At 33.6% G+C, this 16175-nt stretch overlaps 1 protein-coding gene across 1 annotated transcript in view; it reads right to left on the reverse strand.

Moving 5' to 3' along the window:
- LOC137423713 (uncharacterized) overlaps positions 1 to 16175 on the reverse strand; it is a 268296-nt gene that overhangs the window by 230583 nt on the left and 21538 nt on the right. The window lies entirely within an intron of this gene.

Genomic DNA, 16175 nt, shown 5'->3' on the forward strand with positions numbered 1-16175 from the left:
TAACCCCCCTTTTTAACTTATCACTTATATATATATATATCTTATATACTTATATAACCATAAGGGAGACGATCAATTCCATTTTCTAAAATAAACCTCTTATCATCAAAAGCCCCCAATGCTTTCTTATGTGTGGGCGGGGTCTGTGTGGGTGTGGTCGGTGTGGGTGTGGTCTGTGTGGGTGTGGTCTGTGTGGGTGGGGTCTGTGTGGGTGGGGTTTGTGGGTGGGGTCTGTGTGGGTGTGGCTTATGATTTTTTTTTATTTTTATTACTACTAATTAAATTAGCTAATCTGGGTGGATGAAAGTATGGATGGTTGTTGTTTAATGAATTATCAGTTTTGTTTTTTGTAATTCTTGTGAGTAAAATGAACCCAAGATTTCTTCCCAATTCATATCATATAATTTGTAAGTCCAAGGCATAGTATCCATTACATCAACGATTTTGAATAATTCATTAGTCCATCTCTTTGTATAACCTTTCTCAAAATGACTTTTCCATCTGTATATTCTTACAATATCACCAACTTTGAACTTGGGCTTTCTCAAATTAATCTCCTTTTCATATTCTAATTTTGTAAATGTTTCTGATGGTTTTGATTTTGTTGATGAATGAACTGTATTATTGTAATTATCTACAATATCCTGAATAAAATACACCCATTTTTGGGAACCGAGTTGTGTGAATTTTTTATATAATTTCTCTTTTAAAGTACGATTAAAACGCTCAATAACAACTGCTTTTCCTTCATTAAAGGTGCTGTATAATTTAATACCCTCCCCCTTAAGAAATTTCATAAATATTTTGTTATAGAACTCTGTTCCCTCATCGGTCCACAGTTTCTTTGGTTTTCTTTTACTTTTATTAAATATCTGTTGGAAGGCTAACTTCAGAGTATAACCTCTCTTGTTTTTCAAAGGAACAACCCAAGCAAATCTACTCCTCAAATCAATAACGGTTAAAGCATACTTGTATCCCTTATCATTTTTTAGTTCGATTAAATCAGCGGACCATATGTGGTCGGTGTATTTAGAATAAACTTTCCTTCTTTTAAACTTTGTGATTATAGGTTTATGTAATTCATCAGCCAAAAGCTCCTCAGTCTTGATGACATCATGAGAGCCTAATAGTTTTTTGAGGGTGAATAACCAAGGCCAAGTTTCAATTTAGCATTTATCAAATTTCTCACAATAAACCTATCAACTTTCTCTCTCAACGTTGGATTTTGTATCAAAGACAAATTATACAACATTTCTCTGTCGGCTTTATGTTTTTCAGTCAATGTAGTGGTTTTCCCATAAGCAATATCATGCTTCATACACACTTCATCAACCCTATTTGTAGGTTTAGACCAAGGTTTAGGATTGTCAGCCTCATCTAATCTTTTATCCAAGTTTGTTCCTGGGCCACAGAAAGAATACCCTGGAAGGTGTAATTCCCCTGGAATTCCAGTTGTTGTAAATTTGCTACCTGACAAAAACTTTTGTATGTCTCCTCCACTTTTAGGAGAGATGAATTGACACTTTTTAGAACCACACACTTGACATATTCCTTTTTGATAAACTCTATTATTTTTAGCTTTAACATAAGAGATATTTTTAGATTTAGTTTTCTTTTTACATTTGAGACAATAACTCATATTTATTTATGAGAAAAAGTTCTACATAGTGCCAAAACCTTTTTGGTTTTCAACATATACATTTCTATCTTGATTTTTAAAACATAAAGAATCCTTAGAAATGACTTCACTCTCTCCTCCATTTATTTACAAATAAAACTAACTAAAGTCAATAACACCAACATCATCAACTATATGTTGTATATCTGCGCTCTGAATTCATTATAGCAAATTTAAAAACCAATAAGTTCGGAAGAGTCATTAATTCTTTATTTTCCTCTTCAGTGCGTTGAGATTTATTTATTTGTCGTAATACCTTCAATCTTTCATTAATCTCAGGAATGGTCATATTTTTATATTTTTCCTCCCTCTCCTCCTCCTCCTTTTTCTCCCTTTCCTCCCTCTCCTCCTTCTCCTTTTTCTCCCTTTCATCCTTCTCCTCCTTCTCCTTTTCCTCCCTCTCCTCCTTCTCCCTTTCCCCCTTCTCCTCCTTCTCTCTTTCCTCCTTCTCTTCTTCAACTCCTTCCTCCTTCTCTTCTTCAACTCCTTCCTCATCCCTTGCTACCCTTGAGTTTGAACCCCAAAGAATATTATACATATACTCATCTGGATTTTGAGATATTCTTGTATCTATAATTATTTTTCTCATAATAGGATACCAATAAGATTTGTTGACGATTTCTAAAAGAGTTTTATATTTCATAACTTTGAGAAGTTCATTTTTATTTAATATTTTAAACAAGTCTCTATTTGTGGGTTTAACAATATCAGTATAAGGCCAGTTTTTAATGACAAAATTCCCATGTATATGCTCCAAATCATAAGGTATGTAATACCGAGCACCCTTTTCTTGTAGGTATCCTTGAATACAAAAATTATAATTCTCTTGTAGTCTTCTTCCTGCCATTTATGTATCAGAAATATATGTGAGATTAATATTATGACAGGTAATACCACCCCATCTTCCCACTACCAAATCGGTTTGTATTCCTCGGCTTTCTATCCTTATCTCATTACCTTCCTTCTTTGTCATGCGAACCATCGCTATACTATCATATATTTTTCTTTTCTTAAAATCACGTATTTGTTGTTTGCTAATTGTACTTCCACATAAATCCTTATCTTCACCAAGTGGATAATATTCTTCTTTACGAGACTGATTTAAATCATGTAGGTCTTCTATGTTTATTGAAAAAGACCAATTATACCCTAAATCAGGCATATCATACCCCCATTTATTAATTCGCATATTAACTAAATGTCCTTCTTTATAAAATTCAATTGTAAGCAGGTAGTTAAATTCAATGAGGAAAGGTGTATGGTCAGTATAACCAGGTGTTGTGGTTGTAAATTTTACTTGTTTAACAAAACGTGCTGTTTTCTTTAAAAATATATATTGTGATAAATCACTTAATCTAATTAAGTCATTCGCATCTGTAGGGTTTGGATAATTGATTAATTTATAAGTATTCTTCATATTAATATTTTTACTTACACTATATTTTTGTCGTTCAGCCTGTGCCTTTGTATAATAATTTGATAAATCAATATCCTGAGAGGATTTTCCAAAGATAGAACCATCTTTTCCAACATAAGTCATTTATATTAGATTAAAAATGATATCATAAAAATTTTCATTATTGTTGAGTTTAAATAATACATATAAACATAATTGACCACAACATTTAGAATTAATTTCTTGAACTTGAAATGTTTGATAAACACCATTCTGTAAGAATTGTATTACTTCAACAGGTGGTGGCATACCATAACTATCAAAATAATATTTATCCTGACTATTATGAATACAAACCCAATGAGAACCATTCTGTGTGTCTAAATTCATAATAATATTCTTTGTATTCTTATTTATATGTATTAATTCATCTCTCATACAAATAACCACATTATCAATTTTTAGTGTTTTACAATACTTAGCGAGTTCTATATTTGACGTTGTATTCTTTCCAAATTGTTTAAACCATTTATCCATTTATTTATGAGAAAGATACAATCCATTACCCCGTTTAGTTAGTTTAACACCCGCTTGAGCGATAGAGGAAAGCATATCTCCAACTAACAATCTAGCTTTATCAGGTAGACTTTCAAGTTTTTGAGCAAAATCTACAATTACACCACTTCCACTAATTTGTTTCTCCAACTCCTTGTTATGTCTTTCCAATTCTTTTTGAGCTTTTAGTTGTGCCTTCCTTTCGTTAGCAGTTTTTATCGCTGCTGAAATACCACCAGTCAATGCTCCCGCCGCACTTAAACCAGCAAATAAAGGAATTAGAAATGGGAGAAATCCTCCTCTTGACTCGTCTATTGAATATTTCTTTAACATAGGTTTTGTCATTTTAATTTTAAGTGATCCAACATCATTTAGTGTTTTCACCTGCTCTCTTGTGAGTAAAACATCAATTCTTACAGCTCCTTTTCTTTGAAATGTATTAACATTAATAATACAAGGCTTTTGATTTTGAATACAAGATGTTAATTTATCAAGATTGATTTGATTAACATATACCCCTACCATTTATTTATGAGAAAAAACCTATGTGATATTAATCATAACACCATTATCTGTATTAATCTGTAATTCTGTTTCCTCCAAAAGCAAACAATAAGCATCAACTTCTTCATTCTCTCCTCTTTCAATGTATAGAGAAGTATCCACTCTATTAGACTTTATAGTTTCCTTTTGAGAACTCAGGTCAATTGTGTAGATTGTATAAAGTTTTTGAAACGCAACCATATCCAAAATAGGTTCATTATTACCATTACTTTCACACACCTTTTGGTAGGACTTGTAGGCTTCCGCATAATCATTTTTTTCCCAATCAATTTCCAATCTATCTCGCGGATAAAATGTTCCATCAAGAGAAACCCGAAGTTGTTTCACCTTAGCATTATCACTCAGCGCATTATTCTTATTAGTACCCTCCTCTCCATCTGGTTTTTTAAAAATGAGCCAGAGGTATCGTGGCTTTCCTTCAAGAACACCCAAATTCCAAGTGTAGGTAGTGTGTTCCAGTTTAACGTGTTGACATCTTCTTTTAAGGTATGATACATTTAGCGGTTTCTTTGAGTTAAGTCTTCTATTTAACATCTCTTCCGTTTTAAGATTAGGAGTATATTCACTGATATACCAACACAAATCATTAATAACAAATTTATTATTTTCTCCAAAAGCATTTTCATCCCCAAAAAGCAACCTATTTACATTATCATTCCTTTGTAGTTGAAATCTAATTTTAAGGCCATACAAAACTTTATCATAATCACAAAATCCAAATATACCTTTCAGAGGTACTGCTACCGTAAAACTATTCTCTGCTTTTGTATCATCATTATACATTGACTTCCTTTGACTATAACCAGGGTCAGCATTTGTTCCCGTTGACATATCAGGAATAAAACCTTCAACAGCTCCCTTACCCATTCTATCACTAAACGAATATAGTGTAAATTTCATCATTTCAGATATAGCAGAGACATAATCAACCGCTTCAACCTCTTGTGTTCCAATATACAGGCGGACACTATCAAACATTTTCCAGAAGAAATCATTTACGAGTGTAGCATTAGTATTATTCGCAGCCTTAGTGAATTTAAATTTACACAGCAAGAAACTATCAGCTATATTCAAGTAAGTTTGTTGATTATTTATTTCAAAACTTTTTGTTCCGTTTGAATTCCAGTCTGTTCCTGTTATAGCATTTACCTTAAAATAGTCTTCCTTTTTAGTAGAGTTTGAAATGATAATCGTATCATCCAAATCATAGATACTATCAATCGCTTCCATACTTGTATTTATATAGCATTAAAATCGTTGAAACCCTGACCCAAGTATTTTAATGATTTTTTGTCGTTCTTGTGAAGATAGTTGAGTTTTACCTTTTTTAATTTCTTTGATTGCTTGTAATTTATGAGACTCCTTTTGAGCATCTTTTATACTCTTTATAGCACCCGCAACTGAGCCCACGGCTGAAGCAGTTGAACCAATTAGGTCTTTATGTTTAAGGATGGTTGAACCAATACCCATTAGAGTATCAATTATCCCATCTCCTTTATTTCTAAATTGATGTCCCACACCCCGTTGTCTCTTTGGTTTATAGTATCCTCTCCCAAGAAACATACCTTCACCCTTATAGTATGGTGAAAGGAACATCCCATCCCCTGTAATTATTTTATATTTTCCCAACTCGTGTTTTCTCACAATAACCATTATTTATTTATTGAAAAACTTCACGTAGGTGAATTCTGATGGATATAATTTCATCATTAAAGGATATCATACGATTATCTTGGTCGGTTATCCTAAAATTTACTCTGTATATGGTTTTTCCTGACACAGGTAAATAGACAAGATTTTTTGGTTCCATATTAAATTTATAACCAATCGGGGTTGAGTATGCGCTGAATGAAAATATTGTATTTGTTCTTATTCCATCGTTATAAGCACCATCAATCAAATCACAATGAATTAATACTGAATTTATACCGGAGGATATTTGAATGACATTATCACTGTAAAACGTCCCGTTAGTTTCAATCTTTTTAGAAGAGAACCCCAATAGCTCTCTGAACGAATTTTCAATCGTGAAATCAACTTTATAATTATTTTTAAGTTTAATAGTTGATTTTGAAGTGTGTTTTTGAATATCTATTACAATATTTTTTGGTTCATCACCTTTTTCTTTCATAAGGCGAGAGACTTCTGAAGATATTTGAGAAATCTCGTAAGCACCGGGTGAAACGGTTATAGTTTTATATCCACTTCCTGGATTATAACTAAACTTGTTGTTTTTCTCTGTGATATTAAAAAGGGTATTGTAAGTCTCCATTGACAACAAAGAAGCCTCATATTCTTTTTTGGGGTCAAGTTGTAGTGGGTAAGGGAATGAAGCTGTGTAATCACTCGTTGTGAAATTAAAACTAAGAATTGTGCTTCTCATCTTATTTAATATCTAATAAAATATCTTTGTATTGACATTTATTAATTATTTTCATATTCATCAACTGATCTAAAATGGCGGATGCTTCATTAAAACAATTGTTGTTTCCAGCCTTCTTACTACCTAACAACAATAATAACCTATTAACTAATTGTGATGGGTCATTTGGAAGAAAACTAACACCCGAACCAAGCTTACTTAAAGCATCAATAATATGTTTCTCCTTCTCATTCTTCTTACTTTTACCAGCAACAGAAACTCCATAATCAAGTGTGTTTAGCAACTCAATATACTCTCTATCTTCCTCTCTTTCCATTTCAAGCGGTTCATCAAAATAAGGTGAATTAGAATGTCCATCTTTTGTTAGAAGAAACATTAATCTTGGGGTTAATTCAACATTTGGTTGGTCAGAACTTAAGAACACCAATTTATCATTAAATATCAATAACTTTTCTTTCACAAGATGGAACTGTGCTGGTTCTTCTGTTGGAATGAGACCTGCTCTGGTTTTTGAACCCTTCAAATATTCATTGTTTTGAAGAGCTTCTACAATATAATTGGAAAGTTTATTTACCTTCTCAAGATGCCGAAATAATCCTTCATCATCATATTCTAATTCTCCAAGTTCTTGCTCTGTCATTTGACTAAAATCTTTGAGCATTTGAAATTTTTTTGGAGTAAATTCTACCATGGGAACTGTAGGTGAAATCGTTTGTTGAGTTTTTAAAAGTGGTTTAAAAAATTTCTCTTGTTTTCTTTCAAAGGCTTCTTCACCAGTTAGTTTCTGTCTCCTTTTCTTCTTTATGTCTTCCTGTTGCTTTACAACTTTTGAAAGCAACTCTTGATGTTCTTTAAACTTTCTTACTCTTTCTTCGGTATTCATTTTCTGTATTTATTTATTGAAAAATATCATTTAGTATCTCATCTTGTTTCACAACAATATATTTATATTTTCCGATCGTGTGTTTCATATTATTTTCAAATTCCTTCTTACTACGTAATGTAGAACAATTATCTCTCCAAAAATTATTTGTATCTATTGAATTTAACTTAAATAAAATAAAAGTATTAGCATTGTTTCTTATTGAGCGCCGAGGGAGTTGAAAATATGACTGACTAAGATAAATACAATTACAAGAAGAATGTCTCCCTCTTGTATAGTAGCTATCCATTACTGTTTGGTTTCTCTCATTAACACAATCATCAAAGATAACGAGGTTCTTTTTTGATTTATCTAAATCTTGAGGTGAAGGTATATCATCCGTATTATCACTGAGAATACAAGTTATGGGTTTTAGTTTTGATTTTGATTTCTGTGTATCACAAAATAATTGTATTATATCATCAATATTATAATCATTTAGTTTGTTTTGAAGTTTAAATAAACCGATAATGTCTTCCTTTTTAAGACCCGCATTAAAACCCTGTGAGAGTAGTTGATACTCAGGTTGAAAACTTGACTTTGTAAAAATTATTAAATTATCATAATCTAAAAAATTAGGACTAAGGAGCATCTTTAAAAGTAAACAGGTTTTTCCACATCCGCTTGAACCGACTATTAGACATCTCAATGAATTTGGAAGATTTTTATGGTTATTAAATTTTATCTTATTTTCCCAAACAGGTAAAAAATCATTCATTTATATATTTGGAAAACAAGTCATCTAACTTTTTTTGAGTTTTTTGAGAAACTCTATATTTTATCCTGAGTTCAGGTTTAATTTCAAAATAATCCATTATTTTGTTTATATAGTATCTTGTATTAACATTTCCATTAAAATTATTTTGAATAATAAATATCATTAAACCCTTATACATTTCCTCAATACAAATAGTCTCTTCCCTTGTAAGAAATGGTGTATTATCCCCATAATACTTAACATTCATCTCTCTTATTAATCTTGTAAAGTAATTCATTTTTGGTTCTAATTTAAAAGAGTTATATATTTTTCTATATTTTTTATTATCATTAATTAGAAGATAATCACAGAAAATACATTGTTTATATGCTTCTGATTCTGTATTAAGCCCCACTCTACCACAAGCCGGACAATTCTCTAATTTATCATATGGAGAGTCTGGAAATTCTAAATATCCTTCAGAATTTATCATATTTATATAGTAAAATTATACTTAAAACAAAGTGCCTTTTTTAGAGGCTTTTTTAAAGATGAAACTGTGCTTAAAGTAAAACACCTTTGAGCTTTTCAACTCGTTTTATGTATATAACTTTACTTAAACTAAACGCAAATTTATTAGCTAATAAATACAATGTTTCAAAACACAAAAGACAAATTTCAATCAATCTCTACTTCGGTGGAAGATATAGAAAAATATGTCAAAGATGTTAAATTGAACAAAGATAAATATGGAAATTTTTGGATTAAACCCATAATGGAGAATAACATGTGTCCTTTTATTAAATTTACAGGACAAGCTATGTTAATTAATAACTCTATTAAAGTAAATTTGACAAAAGTTTCTCCACTACTACTAACAATTTACTCAAAGCTTGAAAAGATCATTGATAAAGAAGCTTTGAAAATGAATGATAAAACCATCAACGATTCTAGAGGAAACATTTGTATATTCTTTAATAGACCCAAAGATGTGGGTGAAATTAATAATATGAATATTAGTGGTGAACTATCATTCCGTACTCTGATTATTAGAGATTATTTGAAAATAACATTTAATGTAAAAAATATTGTGGTTATTAGTTCTAATGAAAGAAAATATATAGATATTGATGGAAGTTTAATGGTATGTAAATGAGTGATATTAACAGTCAATACTCTGAGAGTTATTATACTGAGAGTCTAGGATCTGAAGATAGTTATGATACTAATAGTTTGTGTTCAAATGATAGTTATGAGAGTAGCTTTATTGATGACTCAGATAGTGAAATTGAAATTGATGAACTAGAGTATCTAAACTTTCTGGCTAATACATAGACGCTTTACTTTAAGTAAAGTTATATACATAAAACGTGTTGAAAAGCTCAAAGGTGCTATTTTCTGGCTTTCTGGGCCCTGTGCTATTTCTGGTCTTCATCAATGATCTCTCTGACTCTCTTGAAAATCCTCTCTATCTCTTTGCTGATGACTCTACTCTATGTCGCTCCATTCCTCATCCCTCAGATCAGCAGTCTGCAGCCTCCTCACTCTCTGCAGACCTGGACAAAATCACAGACTGGGCAAACAAATGGAACATGTCTTTCAATCCTGATAAATCTCACACTCTTACGATGTCTCTCCGAAAGGACCGACTGGACAACCCTCCCATCTACTTTCTCAACAATCCTCTCCAAGAAGTTCTGTCGCTCAAGCTTTTGGGTCTCACTATCTGCCATGATCTTTCTTGGGAAAACCACATTTCCAAGCTCGCCTCCAAAGCCAGTCGCCGACTGGGCATCCTCCGTCGTGCGAAGTCCTTCCTTGGCACACCTGAGCTCCTCACCACATACAAGGCTTTCATCCACAGCTCAATGGAATACTGTTCCCCCCTCTGGGCTGGTGCTCCTGCCTCACACCTTGCTCGGCTTCACGCTGTTGAGGCCAAAGCTTTCAGAATCATTGGAATCTCCTGCGATGTAGTCAACTCCGAGGGCCTTTCACTCACTCACCGCAGGCAGGTTGGTGGTCTTTCTGTCTTCTACCGACTCCTCTCTGGCCTTGCTCCCCCAGAGAGGAGTTGGTTTGTCTTTTTTGTGATTATTGTTAGCTCTTTCACGAGCCTCGATCTTGTATACAAAAAAAAAAAAAAAAAAAAAAAAAAAAAAAAAAAAAAAATAAAAAAAAAAAAAAATATATATATATTAAAAAAAAAAAAAAAAAAAGGTGTTTTACTTTAAGTAAAGTTATATACATAAAACGAGTTGAAAAGCTCAAAGGTGTTTTACTTTAAGTAAAGTTATATGCATAAAACGAGTTGAAAAGCTCAAAGGTGTTTTACTTTAAGTAAAGTTATATACATAAAACGAGTTGAAAAGCTCAAAGGTGTTTTACTTTAAGTAAAGTTATATACATAAAACGAGTTGAAAAGCTCAAAGGTGTTTACTTTAAGCACAGTTTCATCTTTTAAAAAGCCTCTAAAAAAGGCACTTTGTTTTAAGTATAATTTTACTATATAAATAAATATGATCAAAGCAACGTATTGCGATGTTTGTGAACAAGAATATAAACAATACAAAAGACACCTTAAAACTAACAAACACACATTTAATCTACTTCACCTACTATCTCCTATTCAGAAGGAAACAAAACACTGTTCTGCATGTAATAAAAATATCCTCAAGAAAGGCTTCGAAATACATCTTAAAACAATTCTACATTTATCAAATTTTATCACAACTAAAAACTCTGATGGCGCATTCAAAGAACATATTAAAATAAGAGTCTTTAACTTCAAACCTCCTGAACCAGAGTCTATAGTTGATGCTGTAGAAAGAGTTAAACCTGTTGTTCAAACGTTGATTGAAAAAACACTAAAAGAAATGAAACCACTTAAATTTTATATGGGAGTAAAATTAGAAATGACAAAGGATGAAGGAGTTATAGATACACCATACATGAGAACTGAGCCACACTTTATATCTTCATATCAAGATTTTAAAACATCAGGAGTCTATGATGAACTTATTAAACAAGAGCAAGATGTGGATAATTCAATCGTAGGAAGTGGATTCAATATAGGAAAAATTATTTACATAGACATTCATATTCTTAAATCAGATCCTCTAAAAGCTTCTTCCTACATTGATTTACCCAGTGTTATCAAAAATAGAAAAGCAGTTATCAATATCAAAAATAAAGACAATAAATGTTTTCTCTGGTCTATTCTAGCACACTTACATCCTCCACATTTTCATGATGAAAGAGTATCTCATTATAAAAAATATGAGAATACATTAAATACGAAAGATCTAAAGTTTCCGATGGCTTTAAATGATATTCCTAAATTTGAAAAGATAAATAATTTATCAGTTAATGTTTATGGTCTAACAGAAACAAACAGCATTCAGGTTTTAAAGCTTTCTGACAATTGTAAACAAACTCATATTAATCTTCTATATTTTAATTCAGAGGAAAATTCACATTATACATACATTAAAGATATTGCTAAATTAATAAAACCACAAGTATGTAAAAGAACAAATAAAATATATATTTGTTTGCGTTGTCTTAACTTCTTCCATACACAAGAAAGATTAGATAAACATTCAAATTATTGTGGTGAACATAAATCAACGGTAATCAATATGCCTAAAGAAGGCTCAAATATCACATTCAAAGATGAAAAGAAAAAGATCAAACATCCATTTGTTATATATGCTGATTTTGAAAGTATTCTAGAAAAAATAGATACTGCTTCTCCAGATCCAAAAGATTCATACACAAATAAATATCAAAAACATACTCCTTGCGGTTTTTGTTATTATATCAAATCATCCGTTGGTGATAAATATAACAAGTTAGAGGAGTATAGAGGCTCAAATACCCCAGAGGAGTTTGTGAAACGACTAGAAAAAGACTGTGTCCGATTAACCAAGATAATGAGAGAAACTAATAAACCAATGTCTTTGACGAGTGAACAGAAAAGGGAATTTAGAAAAAACAATGTTTGTCATATTTGTGAGGAAAAAATTGGTGAAGGTCTAAAGGTTAGAGATCATTGTCATCTCACTGGTAAATATAGAGGTCCAGCTCATCAAAGTTGTAATATTAATTATCAACTCCCCTCTTTCATTCCTGTCTTTCTTCATAACAATGCTCATTATGATACGCATCTATTTATTAATGAACTTTCAAAGACATCTGGACACATTTCAGCAATTCCTAACACAGATCAGAAATACATTTCATTCACAAAAACAATTCACACATCTCCTATTACTCATATCAGATTTCTTGATACATTTAAATTCATGGCAAGTCCATTGGCTAACTTGGTTCAAAATCTAAAAGAGTTTCCATGTCTTTCAGAGTATTTTTCAGATAAAGATTTTCTAACACAAAAGGGAATTTACCCCTATGACTATATGGACTCATTTGAGAGATTCAATGAAACACAACTTCCTTTAAAAGAAAATTTCGATAACAAATTAAACAACAGTCATATATCTGATAAAGATTATGTACACGCACAAAATGTTTGGGAAAAATATAACATCAAGAATCTTGGTGAGTATCACGATTTGTATCTCAAAACTGATGTGCTTTTATTGGCCGATGTATTTGAAGCCTTTAGATCTGTTTGTCGCACTGGATATGGATTGGATCCTGCTCACTACTACACAGCACCTGGATTGGCTTGGAGCGCGATGTTGAAAATGACAAAACAAGATTTGGATTTGATAACCGATGTCGATATGCTTTTGATGATTGAAAAGGCAAAAAGAGGTGGAATTTCACAAGTATGCTCGAGCAGCTACGCAAAAGCAAATAACAAATATCTTCCAAATTATGATTCAACGAAAGAGAGTTCTTACTTGATGTACTATGACGCAAACAACTTGTATGGCTGGGCAATGTCTCAAGCTCTTCCTTATGGGAAACTAAGATGGGTAAAGGAAAAAGACTACACAAAGGTTTTACAAGATGTATGTATCTCTACACAAAAACAATTGGATGATTCAAAGGTTGGTTATTATTTTGAGGTTGATTTAAAATATCCTGAAGAACTTCATATCAAACATAAAGATCTTCCATTTGCTTGTGAGAAAGAAAGTCCAAAGAAAGAATGGTTGAGTGATTATCAACGATCGTTTGATATAGGTGAATCAACAGAAAAATTACTTACTACATTATATAACAAGAAAAATTATGTACTACACCAAAGAAATTTGCGACAATATTTATCAAAAGGTCTAAGAGTAGAGAAGATCCACAGGGTTCTAAAGTTCAATCAAAGTCATTGGTTAAAGGGGTACATTGATTTTAATACACAAAGAAGAACAGAGTCAAAAACAGATTTTGAGAAAGACTTTTATAAATTGATGAATAATGCGGTCTTTGGTAAGACCATGGAGAATGTGAGGAAAAGACAAAATATCAGACTAGCAACATCTTGGGAACAAGCATCAAAATTAATTAATAGACCGAGTTTTACTAGAGCTGAGGTCTTTACTGAGAACTTTTGTGCGATCCATTTGGTTAAAGAGAGTATTGAAATGGACAAACCTATTTACATTGGAACATCAATTCTTGACTTGTCAAAGTCATTAATGTATGATTACTTTTATATTAATCTAAAATCAAAGTATAAGGATAATGTGTCATTGTTGTATATGGATACTGATAGTTTTATTTTGAAAATTAATACTGATGATGTTTATTCAGATATGAAAAAGGACATTAATATCTATGATACAAGTAATTACAGTCCAGAGAGTGAGTTGTTCTCTTCTAAAAATAAAAAGGTGATTGGAAAGTTCAAGGATGAATTGGGAGGAAATGTTATGAGTGAATTTGTGGGATTGAGGTCGAAGGCTTATGCTTATAAATACATTGTGAATAACGTTGAAAAGACTGATAAGAAGTTAAAAGGTATAAAGAAAAATGTTATTAAAGAAACAATAAACTTTAAGGATTATTATAACTGTTTAACAACAAAGAAAGAAGAGTTTAGAAAGATTAATGGAATAAGAAGTTATAAACATCAATTATATTCAGAAGAGGTGAATAAGAAAGCATTGGGGGCTTTTGATGATAAGAGGTTTATTTTAGAAAATGGAATTGATCGTCTCCCTTATGGTTATATAAGTATATAAGATATATATATATATAAGTGATAAGTTAAAAAGGGGGGTTAGGGATTTTAACGGGCTACCGCCACCTTTTTTACTATTATATAAATGATAGAACCAAGTATCAACCAGACTAAAGAGTGGAGGTGTAATCAACCTTGGTATATAAATGGAAAACATAACGAATGTGAAAAATATCAGATTCAAGAGGTTGAGAGAATCACTGGTCAGAAGGTTCTCAAGACGGATAAACGTATTCATTTGTTAAGTGGGGTAATGGAGGGTGGGAAGAAAAATATATTAGAGTGGAGTGAGAACTTTAATGGTTATCAATCGGATAATAAATATTATAATTTTAAAATAGTATGTGGGAGAGGAGGAGGTCAAACAAGAACCCTCCGTGAAACATACCACTTTATACTTTCACAACAAAAGGTTAAGGAACCTGTATACTTTATAAATATACTTGATGGGGATGAGTTCTATAGGAGAATGGAACTCTTAAAAAAGTTAGAAAGAGATAATATATTTATAGGCTCATTAGCAGAGTGGTCTAAGGAACTACATTAAGGGGGTAGTGGGGGGAATAGGGTAAAATTTACATGGAAGTGAGAATGATCATAGGTTCATAAGGCTAGAAGGATTATAGGTTCATAAAGGAAGAAAATCATAGGTTCATAAGGCGAGAAGGATTATAGGTTCATAAGGTGAGAAGGATTATAGGTTCATAAGGCGAGAAGGATTATAGGTTCATAAGGCGAGAAGGATTATAGGTTCATAGAGGGAGAAATAGAGGTGTTTATGATTTTTTTTAAAACAGGGGGGTAAATGACATTAGATAGGGATTTCCCATGTTAAACGGAGGTGTCCCAGAAGCAACATTTATCACCTACTCACATATATGCGGGCTCTAAGCTCGAGCCCGCTCAGTGCTGCAGTTCGAGCTTTCGAAATAAAGACTCTTTTGTTTTAACAAACGCGTTGTGGCCTACCTCTTTGGCAAGCAAGTTGTGTGTGCGCAGCACCACACTTCACTGGTGACCCCGATGTGATGTCACCTTTGCCCGGCTTGCCCCGAAGGGCCTCGTGCAAGGGGCGGAGGAGCCGGGCGACGTGGGGCACGAAGCGGTGGTAAAAGTTTACCATGCCCAGGAACTCCTGGAGCCCCTTGATCGTGCGGGGCCGTGGGAAATCCCTGACCGCCTCCACCTTGGCCGGTAAAGGGACGGCCCCGTGCTCGGTGATGCGGTGCCCCAAGAAGTCGATGGTGGCGACGCCGAAACGGCACTTGGCAGGGTTGATGATTAGGCCATGCTGGCCCAGGCATTCGAAAAGCGTGCGGAGGTGGAGCAGGTGCTCCTCCCGGGACGCGCTCGCGACTAGGATGTCGTCCAGGTAGACAAGCAGGAAAGGTAAGTCGCGCAAGACGCTATGCATAAGCCGCTGGAACGCCTGGGCCGCATTCTTCAACCCGAAGGGCATCCTTAGGAATTCGAAGAGGTCGAAAGGGGTGATGACGGCCGTCTTCGGGACATCGTCCGGTTGGACGGGGACCTGATGGTAGCCCCGGATGAGGTCCACCTTAGAAAACACGGCCGTGTTGGCCAACCGGGTGGAAAAGTCCTGAATGTGTGGGACCGGGTAGCGGTCGGTGGTGGTGGCATCATTGAGCCGGCGGTAGTCCCCGCACGGCCGCCATCCCCCACCGGGCTTCGGCACAATGTGCAGCGGAGAAGCCCAAGCGCTGTTGGAGCGCCGTACGATCCCCAGCCGCTCCAGCGTGGCGAACTCCGCTTTCGCCACGGTGAGCTTCGTGGGCTTGAGTCGGCGTGCCCGGGCATAGACCGGCGGC

Source organism: Myxine glutinosa, chromosome 3 (genome assembly GCF_964187855.1).
Source record: "Myxine glutinosa chromosome 3, kmMyxGlut1.1, whole genome shotgun sequence".
NCBI classification, from domain to species: domain Eukaryota; kingdom Metazoa; phylum Chordata; class Myxini; order Myxiniformes; family Myxinidae; genus Myxine; species Myxine glutinosa.